We start from the raw sequence: 24,726 nt of genomic DNA, 5'->3' as shown, positions 1-24,726 counted from the left end.
AAAGATATTCCATGTTCCTGGATTGGGAAAATCAATATTGTAAAAATGGCCATACTACCCAAAGCAATCTACAGATTCACTGCAATCCCTATCCAATTACCCATGACATTTTTCACAGAACTAGAGCAAACAATTCAAACATTTATATGGAACCACAAAAGACCCAGAATCGCCAAAGCAATCCTGAGTTTGCTATTTCTCATATCACACTCTCCCTCCCTCAATCAATCCAATGGTGCTGTGGGGTGATCAGTCTTGACACAGACACCTTTCCTGGGTTCCCCTCACAGAGCCCTGTTCTGGACCCCATACCCACCTTAGCGATCCCTTCCTCCACACTCCTTTCTGAACTGAGCTTCTCTAGGCCCCACTGGACAGCTGCTGACATACTCTACATGGATGAAACATCCCAGTAGGTTATGTGACAGCAGGTTATCTGGTAGAGCTGTAAGAACCAGAGGGACTCAACTCTTGGCCACGCTCAGGCTGCACACACCCCAAACACTTTGCTTCCTGATAGCAGTGACTTTCAAACAAGATTCTTACTCAAGTCCCAGAGAATAATGCAGACATGGGTGCTAGCTGCATGTACATTTCATAAGAAAGGACTTATGATCTTAGAATAAATCTAATCACAACACACATTATAAAATTCATCAACCAATAAGTGAGTCATCTGGGGGACATCTACAGTACAATACTTTCATCTCAGTCTTTCAGAGGTTTCTTAAAATAGTTTTGGAATTTATTTGACCAGGGGGAGGGGCTGGTCAGGGGATTTAGAAAGAGCCCATCACACATTCCCCATCGGACAACAATGTCCTGGAAGGCAGCAACAATGGCTTCCTGCCACCAGCACCAGAGCAGCAAGACTAGGGTCAACTCTGTACTCCCTGAAAACATGCTCAATGACTGGTAAAGAGTATTTAAGCTCCACAAACATAAGACTTCCTCCTCCAGTATGAGGACACTCCAAGAACCACTCACAGAGCCCCATCCTCTCAGATTACAATGAAGAAACAATGGCTGGAAGAAGTGGAGTCATTGGACCAAGGCCACCCAGTAGCTTGGAGTCCAAGTAAATATATTTATTTAGCAAACAAGGGTCTGGAAACCAGTGCAGTAAAGTCCTCATCATCAGAGTGATTTTATCATTCTTCAGCCAGCCAGCCATATATTTGTTCTATTAAACTTTCACCACACAGCCTTGGCTTTAATATTGTCACATGCATTCCTCTTCTCTCCCCAGAAGAGTGATGCTCTTTGAGGCACAAGATTCCCTCCAAATTCCATGTTAACAGTCCAGGAGAGCCTGGCTCTGCTGGGTGAGGAAGGACCACCACCTGACTCAGTGCTGCTGGTGGCAGCAAGCCAGCTGAGCAATGCCTCAGGTCCTGAGTGGACTCACTGGGAAGGCTGGTCTTGTCACTTGGCAGGGGCTGTCGCAGCAGCTGCATGTCTGTCATATCCACATTAGGTGTCCAGGGCTGATTGAGGGGCCAGAGTGTGGGAGGAGGCTGAGTGCTGGCTGTACTCTTAAGACCTAGGAGAGGTACAGAACAACACCCACACCCTCACTTCAACCCTGGGAGAAAGCCTGAGGCCAATGTGAACCATGAAGGTCAAGGGTGGATGCTGCAGGAATAAGGGGATAAAGCTCTGTCTTCCTCATTGAGCACCCTTGCTGGGTAGATCTCTCCTCTGGGACTGTGACCCTCTCTCTGTAAACCAAACTGTCACCAGTCTGAGGTCTTATGTGAAGATGGATCTTCCACATATCAAATTAGGTTCTAGGCTTAACAAGAGTCTTCTTGGCACATACTTAGTGGGATGACATTGGTGATGGGGGCCAAAACCCTGCTGTAAGCCATGGTGCTCCATGGCCTGCAGGGTCCTTCGGTGGGGGAGAACTGTGGTCCAGTGACTGCAGGGGCCTACTTGCCATGGGCAGAAACCCAGGATGTCAGTCATCACATATGTGTTTCATCAGAGGGGTCACGTGCTTCATGGTAGGCGAATCAGGAAGGAGCATGTGCCAGGAGCTAGGATGCAAGGGCAAGGCTGTCTGAGAACCTCAGTTACTGACCGCAGCTGCATTTTCCACGGGCCACATGCTGTTGGAACTAGACTTTGGTGCAAGCAAGTTTAGAGGGGTTCTCCATGGTGGGAGCTGTGTTCTCTCCTGATGGCACTCTGCCCATGCCAGCCTTGTGGTGTGAAGACAGAATGAGGATTGGGTGGGCTGTTTCTCAGCTGTGAAACCTGCATAAAAGGAGCTGAAACTCAGATATTCAGGCTTATGGACTGTCAGTGAGACCATGCTCCTTGCCTCTGATCCTTTCCTGCTTCCTCATCCTATTTCTTCACCAGTGAGCCTGAAAAGTAGGCATGGATATAGGAATGGAGGATGGAGGCTCCAGCCCAGCAGCACAGTGGTGCTGACCAGTGAGGCATGGAAGTCCTCGTGTGTTGCCGAGGCTCATCGTCCAGCATAGATGCAGGCAAAGCCCAGTGAAGATTTCAAAGTCAAGAGGAGAGTGTACTCAGAAGGCTGTGCCTGGACATCTCTGACTCTAGAATGAAGCTTGCTCAGAGGCAGAGGGGAAACCAACCAGTCAGTTGGTTAGAGAAAAGCCTTTAGCTCTGCCACTTAAACTAACAGACTTACAAATTACCTGACAGGCTTTGGGACAACACGAGGAAGCCTCAGAAGACTAGGGTCAACTTCCTAGCAAGTTTTGTTCTAACAAGAGGGGAAGGAAGCCCTGTATTTTAGCAAATAGCTGGGAGAGGAGGAACGAGCCAAGTGAAAAGGCAGATGAGGCTGGCAGCCCCAGGCAATCTTCAAAAAATTACTGGGAGAAACCCAGGGGGAGCGAGGAAGCTGTTGATGGGAGGTTCTGTTCCTGGTGGGGGTGGGCGGTTGCTGTTCTGCTGCAGAACTTGGAAAGCTGAGTCAAGCCATGGTGCTTGATTTAGCTTGGCTTGGTCTTTCTCAGGTCGAGCATTTGACAGGCACCTGCAGAGCTCTCTCTGAACCCCAGAGAGCTCAGACTACAAATCATCATTAGCAAAAGGTTCACAGCTTAGGTTAAGAAATGAGAAGGGACTAGGTCCATCTTCAGCAGATGAAGAAACCAGGAGGCACTCTTTTCTGCACAGAAGCCAAAGACAGCAGCCTTAAAATGTCTTGGGCCAGTTTGAAGAAGTATAGGGAAAAGAGCAATGGTTGTAAGGAAAGCAGGGCCCTTAATTTTGTTTGGAAGTTGCTTATTATAATTGCGGATTCCATCATCATCTGGGGTGTGGGAACCCTTGAGAATAGAAAAGGGGATTTCGGAAGTTTTAACGCACAGCCTATACATGGTGAAGAGACAGGAAATGCCATGAAACCTGAAGGTGCCACCAATGCAAGTTACACACTTGTTAGCTGACAGTGGGGCTTTGGATGCCATTTTTCAGGGCGAAAGGCAGTCTGTCTAAAGGGTAGAAGGTGTCCCTAGAACATAGAAACTCTGTGTCACAACCCATTGACCGGAGACAGCTTTTAATTGACCATGGATGTTTGAGGCTAGAGTCTGGTGAAATTATGCACTTTTAATGGCAACTTGGAGGAGCTTAACCAGGACATGCACTGCTCTTTTCTCTCTTTGACTCCTTGTCCATTGTCCTCCTCTACACACTGCAAGCCATCTGCCATAGTCTGTAACTGGTGACAACCGTGCAGATTTAAACTGCAGGAGAGGCATCAGGCTCTGCAAACTCTGCATTTCCAAAATCGCTGTTTGGACTGTAAGCTGACCAAATAGACACATTTAGGATTTGGGCTCCTGTTTCCCAGCCAGAAATGCAGGCCTGGGAAAAGATGCTTCTCTATCTTGACACAAAGCTTTGTCTTGACAATTCATTGGAGCGTTGAGAAAATGGAACACAGAAGTCTCAGAGTTGGTGCAGCCCAATTTGGAAGCACGGGGAGGCTCCACATCCATTCCGGGGAAAATGAATTATGCTGCAGGTTCCGAAGAAGATCCTGACATTATCAGGAGCCGCTCTCACTAGGGCCCTCTGGTCAGGACCAGCCAGAGGAAGAAAAAGGAGGAGAGAAGAGATGCTCTTCCGGTATCTTAGGTCTTGAGTTGATGATGGGAGGGAGCTGGGTGAGAAATTTTACAAAGTTATAACACATTGTTACGATCCCTCACCTCGTCAGCTCCTGTCTGCTTGACAAGGACAATATCCTTTCAGGAAAATATGAAATAAAATGGAAAGTGGCCTCACGATGAAGTTACCTGAAGCAATGGCCTGATATGTTACAGAGTGTTGGGAGCAACATTAAAAAGGCATTTGTAACTGGCCACCTCCATGGCTCCAAGTGGAAGCTGATGCAGGCCTTCTCAGTCCCAGGGCTTTTGTGAGAGTTGGCCCCTCATGACCACTCTTGGCAAGCCAGGCCTGGGACGCTGGGGACCCCACCAGGGAAAAATTCCTTTTAAAGAGTCACAGCCCCTCTAACATGGACATTCTAGCAAGAGTCACGTCTGGGCAGAGGGTCAGAGGCATTCGCACCTGTGAGAGCACGAAGGAGGAGCCCAGCACCAAAGGGGGCTGGAAGTTGGCGACTGTCACCACAATAATCTAATTATTACTCTGCTCCTGTCCCCTCCTGAATAACTTTTTTATTGAAGTAGAGTTGATTTCCAATGTTGTGTGTCAGGTGTGCAGAAAAGTGATTCCATTATACCCCTGCATGTGTATATCTAGTCTTTTCCAGATTCGTTTCCATTACAGGTTCGTACAAGATGCTGATAGGTTGTCTATTTGATATTTAGTAGTGCTGATAACATCCTCAATCTACCATAACTGGGCCCATCTGAATGACACCCAACACCGCTCCTTCCTGAAGGCTTTCCTCTCAAGCTGGATGCCTGTCAAGATTCCTGTGCTGTGTGACAGCCCTCTCACTGCTGGCCCTGCAGTCAGCCCCTTCTCCACTTCCTCTAGCTGTCCTCTCACCTCATCACCACCCACCCCGCCTTATTCCCACCTCATTACCGACCTCCCACTTCATCACAGCTGTCACCATCCCATCGCCACCCTCCTCCTTCACCCCCATCCTCCCACCTCACCGCAGATCTCCTAACCACCCTCTCTCTCAGCTCAACTCCACCATCCTCCCACCTCATCTCCGTAACCCCACCTCATCGCTGTCCTCCCCACTTCATCACTGGCATCCTTCCACCTCACCACCACCCCCCCATCTCATCACCAACCTCCCACTTCACCACCACCCTCCATCTCATCACCAACCTCCCACCTCATCACCATCCTCCCCATCTCACCACCACCCTCTCATCTCATCTCCGTCTTCCCCATCTCACCACCACCCTCCCATCTCATCGCCAACCTTCCACCTCATCACCATCCTCCCATCTCACCACCACCCTCACATCTCATCTCCGTCTTCCCCACCGCCCCCTCACTCCCTCAGCACCACCACCTGCTCCCCACTGGCTCTTCTGGCGCCCTGGACTCCTCTGCCCCCCCCAGGCCTCCTTCTTCTCCTCAGCAGTTCAACTGTCACCTACAAAGCCCATTAACAATTCCCTGCTCATAAAAGTACAGTCTGGGAAATAAAGCAAAGTCTACCTTTTCTTTTCCTTTGTGCTTGGCCAGGTTTCAGTTGCTTGCAGGGCGCAGTGCAGAGACACCACGCCTGCACTGCAGACCCCAGTTAGGGAAGCAGCTGCGCCAGCCGTTAAAAAACGGTTCCTGAGGAAATAAGAGCAACACCGCGATTCAAGATGGCAGCGGACTGTGAACTAGGCTGTGCCTGGGATTGGGTGTGAGCCGTGTGTCCCCGCCTCCCGCGGCCTGCCGAGGCCCCGCCCCCCGGGCACATTGCCAGCCGAGGCCCCGCCCCCCCGCGCTCGGCCTGCAGAACCCTCGCCCCCCAGTCACATAGCCTGCTGAGGCAAAGCCCCCCGGCAGAGGGCCTGCAGAGGCCCCGAAACCTGGCACATGGCCTGCCGAGGCCCCGCCTCCCCGCGCGCGGCCAGCCGAGGCCACGCCCCCCGGGCACATTGACAGCCGAGGGCCCCCCCCCTTCCCCCCCCCGAGCCCCAGCGCCTGCCTTGGCACCTCAACCCCCCCCATGGACTGAGGAGACCCTGTGAAGCTCCCAGGCCCGCCTGGCTGCAGAGTGCGTGCTTGGAGCTCACAGCCCCCTGTCTTCGATGATGGAGAATGCTTTCCTTTCCTTCCCTGGGCAGGAGCCACACGGGCAGTTGGACCCTTGATGTGGCCCAACTGGAAAGTGTCAGGAACACAGCCTCCACCTGGTCTCTGTGCCTACTGCTGGAAGCTACCGTGTCCAGCTCCCTTGGCCCATCCCCAGCTCTACCCACAGTGGTTACCCTCTGCTCCCCACTGCTGGCCAGGTCCCACCTAGGCCACCATCCCGGGGCCTCTGGCCGCTCACAGTCCCTCCATATACCTGCCACCTGCAGTCCCTCCCTGCACCTGCTCCCTCCAGGCCTCTTCCACCTTGTCCTCTGTCCCCCACAACCACACTGTTCCCACCCCTCCCTCACTGGTCCCCAGCTTCAGTCTCATCCACTCAGGTGTCCTTTCCTCCTCCTGGTCCCTCTCTGGAGCACACTGCCAGGTCCACCAGCAACACTCGGTCCCCGTCTCTTGTTTGTTTTCTCTTTTCTCCACTAGAATGTAAGCCCCAAGCAGGGATTTTACTCTCCTGTCCTCTTTGCTGTGTTCCCAGTACCTCGAATAGTGTCTGGCGTGAGCTGAATGCTCCATAAACACTTGGTGAGTGAAAGGTGATGTGATGTGATGTGACAAGACAGTCCTGATTGGGAGAGGAGAGAAAAGTGACCAATGGTGAGCAGTCCTCAGGGAAGTGCTGACCCTTTCATGAGTGGGATGTTGGTGACAAGGTAACCAACTTGGACAGAAGACTCAGAAAGGTAGAGAGGGTGCCCAGGAGCTGAACAGAAGGAATGATGTGTTTACATTCAGACTCTCCCTGAGGAGTAGATGGGAATGTTTTCATTGCTCACCAGAGAGTCAAAGGGCATCTAAATAAATTGCTGACAATTTTGCTAAGTACAGTGCTTTTCGCTTGGTAGATGCACAAGGCAACTAACATATATAGCATCTACCAGCTTAAAAGCAATACTACCAGAATTATATAAAACTATATTTGAAAGTTTCTTTTAATAACATCTTGGGTGTTTTCTTTAAGTCTAATTTTGTTCTGCAAAAGGGATGAGGTGTTGGTTCCTAGTAAAATAAGTCTACTTCCTCAATGTCTTTATTCCCATATACTAGATCTTATAACTACACTGGAGCTAAAAATTGCAAAACATAATTTCCACATTTGGCCGATAAAATCTAATGTACATTTAGAGTGTTATACTTTGCAAAGCCAAAGAAAAGGAATGTAGGTTATGGGACCTGGATACTTGGATTTGAAGAGTGTATCCGACATCCTAGCCATTCTGAACCTTGGTTTCATCAACTGAAAAATGGGAATCCTGTTGTGTCTAGAACCAGTATAATTTTAGTGACTAACAGCGTGTGCTACGGGTAGTACATGCTCCAGAGTGCTGCTAACAACCTATACTTTCTCAGTTACTAAAATCCCAAACAAAACGGCCTACCTAATCTTGATGCTATTAAACAATTTTTAGGGGTTGTGATGCTATCACAACTCAAAAATTCTTTTAACTCTGAAAACCCAAATCATTCATAAAAACCATCCAAAAAGTTTTTATGCAAATGAGTCAGCTTTGAAGTGGAGAAGATATAAAGCACATATTGCATTATCTCCTGAATACTTTCATAAAGAACAGGGCTCCTTGAGTTCCCAACGTGGCTCAGTGGAAGTGAATCTGACTAGCATCGCTGAGGACACAAGTTGGGTTCCTGACCTCCCTCCATGGGTTAAGGTTCCAGCATTGCTGTGAGCTGTGGTGTAGGCTGCAGATGTGGCTTGCATCCCTCATTGCTGTGGCTGAGGTGTAGGCTGGTGGCTACAGCTCTGATGCAACACCTAGCCTGGGAACCTCCATATGCCACGGATGCAGCCCTAAGGGGGGGGGGGGGGAACAGACAAAAACAGGGTTTCTGAAATGGCATGCAAGTACCTTGTTACACAATTCCATCCGAGTTTCTCAGAATTACATTATTAATTCTTTTTTTTTTCAAAAAGGACTTTAGAACCATAGGATTTCCCTAAACAAATGACCTTGTTCTATAGATGAGGACGTGAAGAGCAACTCCTCCCTGGTTGTACAGGCAAGACCTGGCACAGTCTCTAGACTGCTAATTCATTCCTTTGTCATCTGCATGATGGCTGGGGCAGCGAGTAACCCAGACAAAAAGAAAGCCATGGAAGGGAGACAGGCCAATAATATCTTCCAGATGAGCCTTGCCCACCTCCAGTCTCCTGACGCAAGCATTTCCATATTGCAGATCTTCTCACACGTGGCTCACCCACCAGCTGTGGATAACTGCCCTGAACATGGGGCCCTGGCTCACCCTCCACATCTGCACAGCCTAAAAGGATAACAGGTCATACACCTGAAGAAAGCATCACTCCAACACACACTGTAGGTGCCTTGTGAGGAGGATAAAAGCCAGGGCTTGAGGAGCCAGGGAGTAGGGAGCTCATTCCCGGAGTGCTCAGAAGAAGGAAGTGCTCAAGGGACAGGAAGTGTACAGTATGTTCTGGCTGGCAGAGGTCTGCCCTGGCTTCCACATGGTTCACCACTGGATCTTCCATCTGGTGGGAAGATGTTATTGATTTTATATATATACACATACAGTTGGCTCTCATTAGTCACAGATTCCATATCAGAGAATTCACCTATTCACTAAAAATGTATTTGTCACCCCAAGTCAGGGCTTGGGGTGCTTTTGCTCATATGTGGACACACACAGAGAAGAGAAAAATTCATCTACCTACAAATGCATTTCCAGCTAAGGCTGAACAAAGCGAAACTCTGCCTTCTTGTTTCCACTCATACTGTAAGCAAATGCCCCTTCTCTGGTCTATTTAGTGCCACATTTCCCCACATTTTTGTGGTGTGTGTGTGTGTGATTTAACTCTTTCAAATGGCCCCCATGTTTGGTGCTGAAGTGTTGTCTAGGACTTTATGGGGGGGAAATACATTGGTTAGATACATTTGGTTTACACATAGGATTACAGTGCAATTGGCTGTGAGTTCAGTGCCAATGAAACAACAGTGTATATTAAACAAGGTGTCTTTAAACAGAAACACACATAAAATAAGCTTTTGTATTTATCAAGAGACAAAAAAGTGTGACCAGAGGCTGGCAGGAACCTAACCCTGAATTTCCCATGGGCGCAGTGGTTCAGTGTTCACTGATTCCATGTTTGTGGTGACTATAGACCCCAACCACATGACAATGAGGACTGAATAGGTATGTATATACCCATGCACTCATACATAGATATGCACTCATCCATGTCCGTGTAATGATGCAAACATGCGTGGGGCATATGGCATGTGGCTCCAGTCATGGTTTCATGAAGAGACTGTCATGGTTCTATAACCTATATTGTGAAAGCAGGAAATTTCAGGAGACGAAAGTGAAAAAAGAAATGCACCAAGACTCTGTGCATTAACCATTCATCAGTGGCCTGAATCCAGGATAAGACATGAATGAGATGGGCCATTCCACATGGCTTTGCAGGGAGATTTTACATCTTCCTGATAACAACTCTGACTCCATCAGGCCTGTGAGAGTTCCAGCACACAAGCGATTTTAATGCACCTAGATGGTAATACTTTTCCCCAAATTTCAATATTCTAAATATTTTAAGAGTCACAAATTATTTGCTCCCAAATAATTTATATGGACAAACTTTAAACAGTAATGATCTAAGCAAAATGTGCATCCCATGGGCATGACATAAAAAAAGAGGCTTTTCCAATTGTCAACCTTTTGAAGCCGCATTATCATCTTTGCAGTTCCCATAGCAACATGTTCCATTGCATGGGTGACAGTGATCTTGTGCTAAACTAACTTGGAAAACAAATGGACATTTCCTCCTGAGTGTCCTCACATCTCACAGTTGCCTCCAAGCCATAGAGGGTTGATGTACCCAGTGCAGCTTCGTGAAGAGTTATGAGGACATTTCATAAACAAGTTTCCAGGATTTGGCCTGTTAAAGCAGTTTTCAACTTCAAGAGCTTTCCAACACGAACCACATCGCCCTTTGTGTTATGCCATGGAGATTGTCCCAGCTGCAGAACAGATGCCAAGGGAAGACATGCCATCTTGGGTGGATTTGAAGCAGTTCCACAAAGGACCTGAGGGAGAGGGTGGGATGGAAGATGCCCAGTCCTACCGTCACCAACTCAGGCAGCAGGAGCCATTCTGGGAAAAGTGGATGAGATGCAGCAACCATGAAAGGCCAGTTTCTCCTTCCACAAACCACGTGGGAGAGCCACAATGCAGGACAGTACTCCCATGTTGGTTTCATCCTATCCATATTTTCATGAGTATGGAATCTCATAAGGGAAGGTCTCATACATGCACAGGGGTGGAAGAGATAGTTATAGGAGTGGAGGGGCTATTTTAAAGTACATTTTAGCCCAGAAACCTAGAAAGGGCTCCATGCTTTCTCCCAATGCCTCTCACAACTGGTTTGTTTGAATGACACATGTAGTTAGGACATTTCTTGAGAAAAAGTGGAATGTAGAGAATGGAATGTCAGTCAGTGGATTTGCAGGCACAGACACACTGTCCTAGTGCATATTTTTCTCCTGAAATAATCAAATATAATTTAGGCACTTTATAATTAACCCAAAGGGGGCTTTTAACAAAGAGCACAGAGCTCTAAGTTGAAAACGTACACTTGCAGAGTGTGTCCAAAGCCAACTTTGTTTTTCAAAAGGAAAATGTGTTCTCTAACTGCTTGAATTCAACCAGAAGGATGTGAACCAGGCATAGAGAAGGAGGCCTGGCCTCTCGGGTCCCTGAGATAGTGTAAGGCTGAGTCCTATGGGAGAAGACAGGGTCTCATCTCTCAAATTGTAATGGTTAGAGAAGCCAACTGGTGGACTTTTAAATAATTATAAAGGAAAGAGAAATAATTTGAGAATAAGGCAAGAAACTATAATGAAATCCTAAAACCTGATAGAGACCATACACTCCATGTGAAGGCTAGAATGAGCAGTTCCAAATCACAGAGGGCTAAAGAAGGCGGGGAGCCTTCTCACACCTGCTAGAACTTGTCACACTTCAGGCTATGTTTTCTCTGCAGAGGAGAAGTAGCAATACTACAGGACCGAGGAAGGTGGAAGGCACCTCCCCTTCCTAGTACCGAGTACTGTGACTTCCTCCTTGATTTCTGCTTCCAGTGGCTCAGTCAGTCCTAAAAGGCTCCTGCATACTGAGTGCCCAAGACATTGCAAATAAAATCAGATGCCATGGTGGTGCATCACTGGGCCTCAGGGTCCAGTGTGCTAGCTTTTGCTTCCCTAAAAGCCAAGATCATTGCTATGAGCCTAGGTCATTGCCACAAGCATACTTCAAAGCTTCTTCAGCATTCTTGCCTCTTCAATATCTCACTCAGTCTGTCTATTCAGACACTATTCAGCGATGCAATATATGAGCCATATCTTTGACATACACCACAGCTCTCGGCAACACTGGATCCCCCACCCAGTGAGCAAGGCCAGGGATAGAACCCGAATCCTCATGGATACTAGCTGGATTTGGTTCTGCTGTGCCACAATGGGAACTCCCTGAAACCCAGGTTTATATCCTGTTAGATTCTCATTCTTACTCTTTTTCCCTTGGTATGCATTCATGTTCATATTCTCCCTCTCTCTCTCTCAAAAAAAAAAAAAAAAAAAAAAGGAAAAAAGGTGTTCCCATCATAGCTCAATGTCCTCTGACCAACATCCATGAGGACACAGGTTTGAGCCTTGAGCTTGTCCAGTGGGTTAAGGATCCAGCGTTGCCATGAGCTGTGTTGTAGGTCTCAGATGTGGCTTTGATCCTGCATTGCTGTGGCTGTGGTGTGAGCTGGCAGGTATAGTTGCCATTCGACCCCTAGCCTGAGAACCTCCATATGCTGCGAGTATGGCCCTGGAAAAAAGAAAAAACAAACAAATATATATACATACTTTCTGTTTAAAATATATATGTTTTAGGGCCTCTAGGAAGTTCCCAGGCTAGGGGTTGAATCGGAGCTGCAGCTGCCAGCCTATGCCACAGCCACAGCAACAGCAATGCTGGATCCCAGCCACAATGGCAACCCATGCGGCAGCTTGCAGTGATGCTACATTTTGATCCTTAATCCACTGAGCAAGGCCAGGGATAGATCCCACATCTTCATGGACCCTGTCGGGTTCTTAACACACTGAGCCAATTTAAAGTATGGAATTCCTGAAGTCCATACTTTAAAATCCATACTTTTTATTCAAACTTCCTTAGTTTTCACCTCATGTGTTTTTTCTGTTCTAGTATTCCATCTATGATACCAGGTTACATTTAGTTGTCATGTCTCCTTAGGCCCCTCTTGGGCTGTGACAATTTCTCAGACACCTTGTTTTTGATGACCTTGACAGTTTTGAGGATGCTGGTCACTTAGGTTGTAGAATGTCCCCCACTTGGAATATGCCTGATGTTTCTTCATGATTAGATGCAGTTTATGGACTTTGGGGAGAAGATCACAGAGGTAAAGTGCCATTCTCTTCACATATCAATGATACACATACTCTAGGAAGGACTTAGCACTTGTGTTGTTGACCTTGACTCCTGTTAGATTTTTCCACTGTCTTTTTATTTCCTTTCTATATTGTCCTTTTTAACAATAAGACATGATAATCAGTCTACAGTTAAAAGCAGGAAATTGTGCTGCACGTCCTGAGAACAGAGTACCTACATAAGTATTTGGAATTCTTCTGTACAATATATTTTTATTATCCCTTATTGATTGACTGAATGATTAATTTAGGCATTTATTGATTAATAGGGATTCATAGCCATTTATTTTATACTTTGGGTTATAAACTACTACTACATTACTTATTTTCTTGGTCAAATTGCTTCACTTTGGCCATTGGAAGCTCTTTCAGTTGGCCCATGTACACCGCATTTTTTTTTAGTAGTTTCTGACTTTCTCTTTTAAATATTGTTTGCAAATACATTGAGAACCACTTCAAATGCCACAGTAGTTTTTTGTTTTGAAACATCAAACATCATTTTTAAAACCTCAGTGGAGGAGTTCCCGTTGTGGCGCAGTGGTTAAGGAATATGACTAGGAACCATGAGGTTGTGGGTTCGATCCCTGGCCTTGCTCATGTGGCTTAAGGATCTGGCATTGCTGTGAGCTGTGGTGTAGGTTGCAGATGTGGCTCAGCTCTGGCATTGCTGTGGCTCTGGCATATGCCAATGGCTACAGCTCTCATTTGACCTGTAGCCTGGGAATCTCCATAGACCACGGGAAGCAGCCCTAGAAAAGGCAAAAAGAGAAAAGAAAAAAGAAAAAGAAGGAAAAACCTCAGTGGAGAATAATGTTATCCTCATCAAATATCAACACTGGATATTCCTTTTTTTCACTCCTGATATTCCATGTTTTTTCCTATAATCATTCCCCTTCTATCTCAAGAAGATCCTTTAGGAATTTTTAGATTAGATCCACTGGCAAAAAATTCACTCGGTTTTCCTTCATCTGAGAATGGCCATCTAAGGCACCACCAAACAGACAGGGGCCTGTTCAGGCACAAAGGCTCTGTGCCCTCTCCAGGATATCAGGAACCCCCTCAGGCTGGAACTGCACAGCCATTTCCTTGCCAGGGCACAAAGCGCTCGGGCCCTCCATCAGGACCCAGGGCCAGCAAGGTTCTCAGCAAGGTTCTCAGGGAGGCCTCTCCTCTTAGTGAAGCCCCAGGGCTGGGTCACGGGTTCAGTGAGGATGAGGAGGAGCTCCCCAGCCTGGCCTACCTCTTGGGCCTTCACCACAGCCTGCTGCCCTGGGGGCTGCCACAGAGCCCTGTCCCTGCCTCGGGTCTTGTCTGCACTGCAGGGCAGAGGGCCCAGAAAGCTTCACAGGCCCCCGTGCCCCAGAGAATGGGCCTCAGCTCAGGCCCCCTGGAAGCTGCCAAGTCTAGAAAGCGGGCTCGATGTGGAGGCCTGGCTGCTGCTGAGGACCTGGCCAGGCCTAGGGCTGACCTGCGAGGCTCTGGGAGGCACACCATGGCTCTGGGGCTGGATGACCCTACCCAGCCCAAAAGGAGTAGGTGTGACCCATGTGTTACGCGGAGGAGGAGGAAGTGGAACCTCAGCCAGTAGGGAACGGTGGGCCAGCCTTCCAGGGCCAGTCCAACTGGGCAGTCCCCATGGAAGCCTTGGGCTCCTCCAGGTCCTAGCAACCATCCTGGCTGCCATAGGGGTGGGGAGGAAGGACAGAATGACCAGAGCCAGGAGGGGGTGTGGGTGGGTGGGGTTAGGTTGTGGGGACTTGGGTCTGGGTGTGTGTGGGTGGGCACAGTAGCTCCTTTGCGATGGGGGATGTAAAACATGGATAAAATCCTTCTGTTGTGAAATGCACTTGGTCCACTGTCGTCTTGCATGTGCCTGTGTCCTCAGAGATGGGTCGTCTGAGGACAGAGAGGGGATCTGAGAGGAGCGAAGCATGTGTGAGATCCCAGGCAGTCTGGATCCACATGTGAAGGACTAAGTCTTTCCTCCACAGAGACAAGGATGCCCAGGCTGCTCCTGGGAGTACACAGCTCTCACTAGCCCCAGGGACAGCCTCATCATCCCTGTCTCTCCAGCCTGCTGGGCTAGGGGGCTTCTGGGGCATCGGTTCCATGCTCTGCATCCCGGAACACTCTGGGGATGGAGAGCTGCTTTTGTGCCGTTCAGCCCTCTGGACACTCACCAGTCATGAGAATGGAGGCTGGAGGCAGCCCTTACCTCTAGAGAGTTTCTCTCTGCCTCTCTGAAGTGGCGAGATGACAGGCTGAGGTGATTCTCCACTCCTCCAGGGTGTCCCGTGAGGGCGGCCAGTCCAGAGAGGGAAAGGCTTGGCTGTAGGGACAGGACTTTCTGCTTCAGTGCCTTGTGGGTGGGGGACCATCCTATCGTCTTGGTGGGATTATTGCCATGTGCTAAATGGTGGAGGCAGCGGCCTCTCAGTCCCGGTGAGGACAAAACAAAGGAGGGAGTGAGTGACGTTAATCTCATGGCCTGTTAATGGCTTCGGGGGAGGTTCCATCATGTGAAGCTCAGTGGTCCCAACCTCACCAGCCCACTGGCATCCACCCCCAGGGAGCTTTTGATACAAGAAAACTTGGGACTTTACGTGATCAGGGATAAGTTTTGGATTTGGGTGAGGAGGGTTAAGGATCTTGGGTTGTCCCTGGGAACGTCTGTGTGCCACAGGGGCAGCCAACACTTACAAAATAAAAAACAAGCAAACAAAAAAAAGAAAAAGCAAAATGCCCCAAACGCCAAAAATCTAGGATTAATGCCAAGTGCAGGCACACTTAATGTGAGCCATTCACTCATGCTTTTCAATCCATTAAAACATGAAAGAACAGGAGTTCGTGTGGCTCGGCTCTAAGGACACTGATTAGGATCCATGGGGACGCGGGGATGAGACATGGCATGGCTTACTGGGCTAAGGTTCTGGCATTGCCGTCAGCTGTGGTGTAGGTATGAGGCATGCCTCAGATCCTGAATTGCTGTGGCTGTGCCATAGGCCAGCAGGTGCAGCTTGGACTCGACCCCTGGCCTGGAACAGCCCACAGGCCCCAATGCAGCTGACTCAAAATGGAAAAGAAAAGAATGCAATAGAATTTGCAGAAAGGAAAGATGTACAGACCATCACCAAATAGTATTTTAGGGAGTTCCCATTATGGCTCAGAAGATGAAGAATCTGACTGCTATCCATGAGTACGTGGATTTGAGCCCTGGCCTTGTGCAGTGGGTTAAGCAATCCAGCATTGCCTTGAGCTGTGGTGTGGGCTACGGATGTGGCTTGGATCTGGCATTGCTGTGGCTGTAGCGTAGAACAGCAATGCCAGCTCTGATTCGACCCCGAGTCGGGGAACTTCCCTATGCTGCAGGTGGGGCCCTCCAATGCCAATCAGAGACTCCATCTATCCATGCATCACTCCATCCAACAAGGAAACAGTGGATTAATGGATGGCACATTCACTGCATCACAAAAATGGCCGCCATGCCCAGGGTGGGTGAAGGAGCTTCCCAATCTCAGGGGCTGGATTGGTGCAGCTTGTGTGAGACAGAGACAGTGGCTGGACACTCTTTGTCTATGACAGACACCAAGGGGAAACTGACCCTCTGATACCAGGGAAAGGCTCATCTCCAAACCCCTCAAGGCGGAGTCAAACCATTGGCTGAGGAAACCCATTTGACTTAGGATGTGGGGCCCCTGGCCTGGGTTCTGCCTTTCCAATGCCATGTGTCTCCAAGACCAAGGCACCGAGTCCCTTGTGTCCCAGTCACAGACAGCACACATTCAGTGTCTAGCCATTCCAACGGCCAGGCCATCGTGCCTTATTGGAAGGGCCTGTTTGGGTGGTGGGGATGCAGCAGTGTGTTCCAGAGGGGATTCGGGCCCTCTGGCTCACAGGTGACCTCTTGCCAGACAGGCCAAGTGACGCATCTGTAACCAGGGTGATTTCCCAGGCACTGCCTTCCTTCCTCAGATGGCAGGGATGCAAAGGGCTTGAAAGGGGGCACAGAGCACAGAGCCATCACCTACGGTCTCCTGACCGCCTCTGCCTGGGGGGGAGGAGTTTCCTGCTGTCGCAGAAGCTATTGCTAGCACACCAGTCGTTGGAGGAGTTCAGGATCCCCAACATTTTGCTACTCAGCAGCATGCAGGAGAGAGCAAGGATGGTCCTTGGAAGGAGCTAAGAGTCTTGGGTGAGGGGAAACTTGCTTATTTTCAAGAGGTGCTTCTTAGTCAGTCGGAGTAAGGATGCCCTTCCTTTCACGAAGTGCTTTGGAAGAGGTTTGACAAAGAAAGACTGGCAACCGCATGGGTTGGGAGGAAGCAACAGGCAGGGATGGAAATGTTGCTTGCTGAAGACGAGAAAGGGCAGTTCTGACTTGCTCAAGACCACCTCCCTGCAGCTGGGAGGTGGGCCTTCTTCCTTGGGACATCACGGTCCCTGCCAACAGCCAGGGACTGTGGCTGACAGAGCTGGGGAGTGCCTCCTGGTGCCTCTGTCATTGGCCTTCGGAGCCTGGTGGCTGCACCCACAGCTCAGACCTGCCCTGGGCAGTAGGAGAGAGGCTGGAGCATTGCCCACTGGGAGTGCTGATCCCCCTGCCAGGGACTGCACCCGGCTCCTGCATGTCAGCCTTCTGGTGGTAGCCAATGCCCACATGGGACCACGGCTACACTGTTCATGCCATAGAAAGCAGCAGAGCGCTGCATCTGGGCCCCCTCCTGGACCCTGGCTCTCTCTCTACTTGTAAGCTGATCCAGACAACAATGGGCAGGGGTGGCTGTGAACTGGCCCTGTCAGACACATCTTCAGAAGCCTGGCATTTCCATGTTCAGGAAATCCCCTTATGGTTAAAGTGTAAGGGAAATAGGCAGAGAACTCCTCTGTCACAGTCATATTGGAGCCGTTCCTGCCTGGGATGTTTGGAGAACCTCTACGATAAGGAAACAAAGAGCCACTGCATTTCACTCCACTGGGTCCAAAGCATATGCTGTCCATTGCAGAACAACGAGAATGAGAAGAAAGGAAGCCTCCAGATATGTGGACATGGAGATGCACCCTTCGAACGACTCCATGCTCAAAGAGGCCTCTCCAGGAGAACTTGGAAAATATATAGAACGGTAGGCAAAGGAACGTGCAGTACCTAACAGGTAGTAGGATCCAGACAAACTGGTGTTAAGAGCGAAGCAAATGGCACGAAATGCTTACAGAATACAGAAGATGCCAGGTTGCCCATCAACAACCTACGTTTTCACACAAGGCATTGAGAAAATACAAATCGCAAAATAAAACAAACGCAGGAACAAAGAAGCTCATGACAATACCCTATGTTCAGAGGGACTCTAGCCAAGGAACACTAGCTTGGCTTACTATGCACAACCATCAACGTTATAGGCTGCATGAAGACATTACAGAGGAAAACCTACATGGTCACAATGGCGCTTGCAGAACATGTGCCACGCCCATTCATGTAAGAAACGCTCAGAAGTCTAGGAAGAGAAGGACACTCCTTGAACCCCGTAAAGAACATCTCGACAAAAAGCTACACCAAGCCTCCTGCGTGATGGCGAAAGAATGAACGTCTTCCTCCTCCATCCAAAACAGGTCAGAAAGTTCTTTCTCATTTCTCCTTTTCTACTTAGTACTGTAGCTACGATCCAGGGCAGCATGGCAGGAAAAACAAAGAAAGTCCTACAGATGAGACAGGCACAAACATAATTCTCCATGCTCATGGATAGCATGGCTACCTCCACGGGAAGGCCCACCGAATCTCCAAGGCACACGGAAGAGATGGAGGTCACTTTATCAAAGTCTCAGTATACAAGGTCCACACAAACACCTTCATCATGTGTGTAAATCCCACAAAAGAACATGGCACCAAAACGAAAAACACCATGCAATACACAAGACTTGCCAAAACCTTGAAGCATTTGGTTCCATCGGTCATTCTATGGCTGCACCCACGGCATATGCAAGGTCCAGGCAAGGGGGTCAACCTGGAGCTACAGCTACCAGCCTACAGCAAAGCCCCACCAACACCAGGTCCAAGCCACACTGCCGCTGGTGGCACCACTGGACCCTCATCCCACTGAGCCAGGTCAGGGATTGAAACCACATCCTCCTGGACACTCTTTCAGGTTTGTCACAAACTGAGCCACAATGGGAAATCCGGGGATACATATTTGGGATAGAGCATCTGTATGATAAAACGAAAGAAGACCTACAACAATGCGGACACATATCATACACATGGATGGGAAGACTCAACACAGAATATGGCCAAATTCTAACAGAAGTTTTTTTTTTTTATTTTTTTTTTGGCCCACATGGATGAAATTATTCTAAAATGGATAAAGAAAAGATAAAGGAGCCAGAACATCAAACATAATTTCGAGAAAGTACATTAATGTGGGAGGTGATTCGGCTTATGAGAACGATCTATGGAGGGCAGCTTGGCATTGCTGGCGGGAAAGAGGCAGACAGAGTTCAGTGTACAGATAGAGAATGCAGAAATAGATCCATAGCAATACACCAACCTGGGATGTCCTAATACGGAAGCTCAAGGGCAGTAGAATGGTATAGGGATAGGGATTGTATCCCATAGGAAAATGAACTCATCATGGAACATTCAGTGCAAATGTAAAATGTGTATAAATACAAACGATGCAACCTTTACCACACCTAAGAAAAAACAATTGGAGCAAACCTCTGGGTCCTCGGGCTTGGCAAAGGGGTCTTCCACATGACAAGAAAAACATTATCCCAAAAGGGAAGGAAAGAACAGAAAGTTGGACTTCATCAAAAGGAAAGAAAGGCCCTTCAAAACATACATGCACCCCAATGTCCACTGAAGCACCATTTCCAATAGCCAAGACAAGGGAGCAAGCTAAATGTCCATCGGCCGAGGCATGGATAAAGAGGATGAGGTTCATATGTACGGGGGGACATCACACAATCATACAAGAGAATGGAATCATGAACGCTGCAGCAGCAAGGATGGACCTGGAAATTATCATCCTAAGTGAAGGTGGACAGGGAAAGACAAACATCGTATGATACCACTTCTAAGTGGAACCGAAAGAGAGGACACAAATGAACATGTGCACGGAACAGAAACAGACTCCCAGCCTTGGAAAACAGGATGGGTCCCAAAGGAGCCAAGTCCACAGCAGGAGGGACTGGGGGTTTGGGACTGGCTTCTGCACACGGAGTACATGGAATGACCGGCCAACGGGAACCTGTGGTAGAGCCCAGGGAACTCTAGCCCACAGTTAGTGATAGTCGATATGGGCATAGAATCTGAGGGACACAGCAGGAAATAGCACAACATGGTACCTCACTGTCCTTTCAATCAAAATGAAGATAAGTACATCAATACCGCTGGAATAGGCAACAACAACATCAGCAACAATGAAAAGATAAGCGTTCTTCCCCATGACAGCCAAAACCCTACCCCAGACAGAAAACGGACCTCATCAAATGGAAACATTTTCCTAGCTGAAAAGAAGCTACAGGTTTGAAGAAACTACCTGCCAACCACACATCTGACCCAAGTCTGGTGTCTCGAGGGAATAAGGCACTGCCAAGACACGACCATAACAGCGGGACCTATTCCACCAGAAAATGGGCAAACGATAGGAAGACATGGGTCACCCACCACAGCACTGTGAGTCCTGAAGGCTTGGTCCACTGTGAGGCTTCCCGGGATCCTGCTGGCTACATGAGATCACTGGGTCAGGCAGAGGGCAGGAAGGATTGCAACAACACTACTTCCAGGAACTCCCTCGGGTTGGCCTGAGCCAGCTAAGCTGAAAAGGAGACATCAGGCTCCAAGTGCTGGAGGTGTGGACCCCTTGGGCCAGGCTGGCTGGGGCCCTTGGACCGAAGGCAGGTGTTCATGTGGGGGTGGGGGCCAGAAAGGTGGGCAGTGAGTTGTTCCCCTTCAGGCTATGGAGAGCGGGGCTGTGGGCATGCTGAAAGAGGGTGCTGGGAATCCAATGTAGGAGCAGAGTGCTGTGAGGCCTGGACCTCATCTCACAGCCTGGCGCTGGAGCTCCTCTCTCAGCTTCCCTCTCTGTCGCCTAGACTCCGTTCCTTCATGAGGCTTATATGCCATGGGCTGGAACCCCCGGCCTCACGGCCTTTGGTCATGGGCTCTGATCCGGCTCGAGTGCCCTGCACTCTGGAAACGTCCCCCCCTCACTTTGGGGAGTCGATCCTCCTTCATCCCAACTCCAGGACTGATGTTCCTTTACTTTCCAAGAGACCCTTCATCCCTGGCACTGGAGACACCTGCCAAAAGGGGCTACAGCTCTATTACCCGAAGTTCATATGTGGAAGGCTTCTCCCCCAGGACCTCCGAACATGACCTTAGGTGGAGCAGTCTTTTCTTTGTCTTTCCATTGCCTACGTTTGTTTGTTTGGATGGGGCTGCTGGGGCGGCATATGGAAGTTCCCAGGCTTGGCATCCGAACGATCCATCGATCGATCGGAGCTTTGGCAGCTGGCCTACACCACAGCCACCACAATGCCACATCCAAGCCGGGTCTGAGACCTACACCACAGCTCATGGCCACATTGGATCCTTCCCTTCCTGAGCGAGGCCAGGGATCGAACCTGAACACTCCTGGTTCCTTCTCGGGTTCAGTTCCAGGGCAACACCAGAGCAAGCCCTGCAGCAGAGTTTGTACAGGAAGAGCTGAAATCAGGTCACTAAGGTGGCCCCTAATACAATAGGATGGGTGCCCCTATAGAAAGGGCAAATTTAGACCCTGAGTCCCACAAGGGAGCTGATGTGAGGGCGCAGGCCGGAGATGGGCATCTGGAATCCAAGGAGAGAGGCCTCAGGGCCAACCCAGCTTGTTTATACCGGGATCTCAGAAGGCTGGGCACCAAACGATGAGTTGATTTCCTTTGGTTATTGGAGATTGCAGGCTTGGTTTGTGGGGTGGCCACTGTGGCACAGGAAGGCCAAGATGGGGCCCTGGAAAGCTGATGGATCTGGTGGGGGAGGAGTGGCTGTTTGCGGAATGGAGACTGGAGTCTGAGGCAGAGACAGGAGCACAGGAGCTTGGGGGGTCTGCACCAGGCCTGCTGCAGGACCTCGAGCATGAACAGCAGCAGGGGCCAGTCTCTGGGGGCACAAAGCCTGTGCCAGGCCCAGGAGAGCCAGCAGCCTGCAGAGACTGCGATGGGACCTGGGTGTGAGGAGGAGGGACCGTGGGCTCAGGGAGAGGCATGTGCTTCTGGATCTCATCGGTCCCATGGGAGAAGCAGGTGATATTGGTGAAGATGCTGGGGTAGGGGGCGTGTCAGCCGTCTAAGCCCCAGCGGGCCATCCCCACGAGACACCCTGAAAAAGGGAGGTCACAGATGAGGGCACCCTCCTTGGACCACCCTCCGGAGGACAGGGGACTTAGGCTGCAAGCAACAGAGCTAGGTCAGAGGAGTCTCTGCCATGCACGGTCACTCAGTTGTACTTCTGGGAAGTTCCAAAGCCTGGCATCCCATGGCTGATGAGCCTGTGTAAGCCATGCAGGCAGGCACGGGCGTCCTGATGGAGGAAGCTCCTGACTGACCCTCAGGACAATCACAGGTTTCAATCTATCAGCAGATGGGACTCTGAGCCTGGAGAACCCCTGGAGGTCCAGAAGAAGGCACTGTCCAAGGCCGAGAAGGGACATAGGTACCAACAGGGCCCAAGAGAGCTGGTGTGGGAGTGGAGCCTGGCCAGCTCAAGCCCCTGCAGACCTCAGCTCTGGCAAGGCCCTGGGCTGCACCAGCACACCCCTAACCGAGACCCTCTTCCTTTATCATTCCTTTAGACATCTGGTGTTCTCTCAAGGTCTTGGTTGAGCCTTTTCAGAAGATGCCCATACCCAGGCCTGTTGGAGGTAGCCGGTCTTGCTCAGGGGGTCAGTTGGGTTTAGAAACAGAGTGGCTGGGACTTCCTAGAGTTAGTGCGCTCAGGGCCGGGCCATCTGGTGGGAAATCTCCTCATGTCATCAGCCAAAGGGAGGGTCTGGACCTTGTGGCTGGGGGAGAGGGGCAGGGGCCATTGCCAGTTTCCAGGGCACCACAACAGGGAGTCCTGCAATCGAGGTTTTAAAGCAACAACTACAGGAGAGTGATAGCAAGATATGGGAAGGACAGAGAGCCCCAAACAACTTGAACCCAAACAGGCACGCTGCAAGACCTATTCTGATAAATATGGCCAAAGTGAAACAGAAAGAGAGGAGGCCAAAGGCAGCAAGAGAAAAGCAAGGCGTTCATGATGAGTGAACCCCAATAAGGTTATCAGCAGTTTGCTCTACAGAAACACTACAGGCCAGAAGGGGGTGATGAGACCAATTGAAAGAAAGAACAAATAATCTGCCTCCTCCAAATAGCCTATCCAGCAAGACTATCATTTCAAATCGAAGGGGAAATCAAGAATTTCTCCAACAAACCAACACTGAAAGAGTACTGCAATACAAAACCCATTCTGAAAGAAATACTCAAATGGTTCTCCAATTAAAAAAAAAAGAAAAAAGAAAAAAACCATTGGAAAGCAGTGACTTAGAGAAGCCAGCGTACAGATCTAACCATGAAGATGTCAAAAACATAAAATGAAATAAACTACATCAAATCATACAATGAGGGCGAGGAATGGAAGGAAATGTAGATCCTTTGTCTTGTTTCAATGACGCGTTTGGTCCTATGTAACGGTCAGGCTAAAGTCAGCAGACATACGAAGGGGTTAACATAATAACAAAACAGGGCAGCCCCAATCCAAAGGCCAACACTACATTCAAAAATCGGAAAAGGAAAGGACTCCAGCAGAGAATCAACGGAACCCATTCACTCAAAGGAAAAGAAAGAAGAAAAGAGAAACATAGACTCAACGGGAAAACAAGGCTTCAAACGGCAATCAAGAAACATCTATCAATGACCACCTGAATTGTTCTGGGACCGAATGCTGCCATCAAAAGACACAGAGGGCCAGATTGGGTACCAAAGCAAAATCCTTCAATCTGCTGCCTAGACAAGCTCACCCGAGGGCAAAGGACACGCATAGATTGAAAGGGAGGGGATGCAAAAAGATATTTCATGCCAATGGACAAGACAGGAGATCAGGAGTAGCGCTGCTCATATCCAACAAAATCGCCTTTAAAATGAAGGCCATCGAGAAAGGCATAGAAGGACACTAGTTCACGGTTAAGGGATCCATTCCAGAAGAAGATACCACACACTTATATCTGGAATTTCATATACGGCACAAATGAACCTTTCCACAGAAAAGCAACTCATGGACTTGCAGAATAGACTTGTGGTGGCCAAGGGGGAGGGGAGGGGTAGGGAGTGGGGTGGATGGGGAGCTTGGGGTTAATGCCTGCCCACTATTGCCTTGGGAATGGATTAGCAATGAGATCCTGCTGTGTAGCGCTGGGTACAATGTCTAGTCACGTTTGACGGAGCATGATAATGTGAGAACATAGAATGCCTACATGTATGTGTAACTGGGTCACCACGTTGTACAGTAGAAAACAAGATTGTATCGGGGAAATAACAATTAAGAGCCAAAGAGGACGCGGTATATACACACAATGGAATACTCCTGCGCCATAAAACAGAGCACCCTAATGCCATCTGCAGCAACATGGGTGGAACGAGACCCTCTCATCCTGAGTGAAGGAAGTCCGAAAGAGAAGGACGACTACCATACGACATCACTCATATGAGGAGTCTCATATACAGCCCAAAGGAACCTTTCCACCTAAAGGAACTCATGCACTTGGAGAATAGACTTGTGGTTGCCTAGAGCGAGGGGAGGGAGTGGGATGGATGGGGAGCTTGGGGTTATTGGATGCAAACGACTGCTTTTGGAAGGGATTAGCAAGGAGATCCTGCTGTGTAGCACTGAGAACGTGGTCGAATCACTTATGATGGAGCAAGATAATGGCACAAAGACGAATTACACATGTAT

The 24,726-nt window shown here is 49.2% G+C and overlaps 1 long non-coding RNA gene across 2 annotated transcripts in view; it reads right to left on the bottom strand.

Annotated features, from left to right (window-relative positions):
- Nucleotides 1-3,530: 3,530 nt before the first annotated feature.
- The window catches only part of LOC146396266 (uncharacterized), a 128,610-nt gene continuing 107,414 nt past the window's right edge, over nt 3,531-24,726 (bottom strand). The window contains exons 1-3 of one of the 2 annotated variants that reach the window (XR_014826602.1): nt 6,012-6,050; nt 5,647-5,769; nt 3,531-4,153 (exon numbers count right to left, since the gene is read on the bottom strand). This is a non-coding gene — a long non-coding RNA (uncharacterized LOC146396266). Of the gene's footprint in view, nt 4,154-5,646; nt 5,770-6,011; nt 6,051-24,726 lie in introns of those variants that run through there. The other variant, XR_014826601.1, reaches the window with a different exon arrangement.

This window comes from Sus scrofa, chromosome 14 (assembly GCF_054392235.1).
Source record: "Sus scrofa isolate SSC_HxYL_T2T_F1_AM1 chromosome 14, Sscrofa_HxYL_maternal_Yorkshire_Landrace_v2.0, whole genome shotgun sequence".
Classification (NCBI taxonomy): domain Eukaryota; kingdom Metazoa; phylum Chordata; class Mammalia; order Artiodactyla; family Suidae; genus Sus; species Sus scrofa.
Note: the sequence above shows the minus strand (reverse complement) of the source record. Positions and strands in the feature narration are given on the sequence as shown.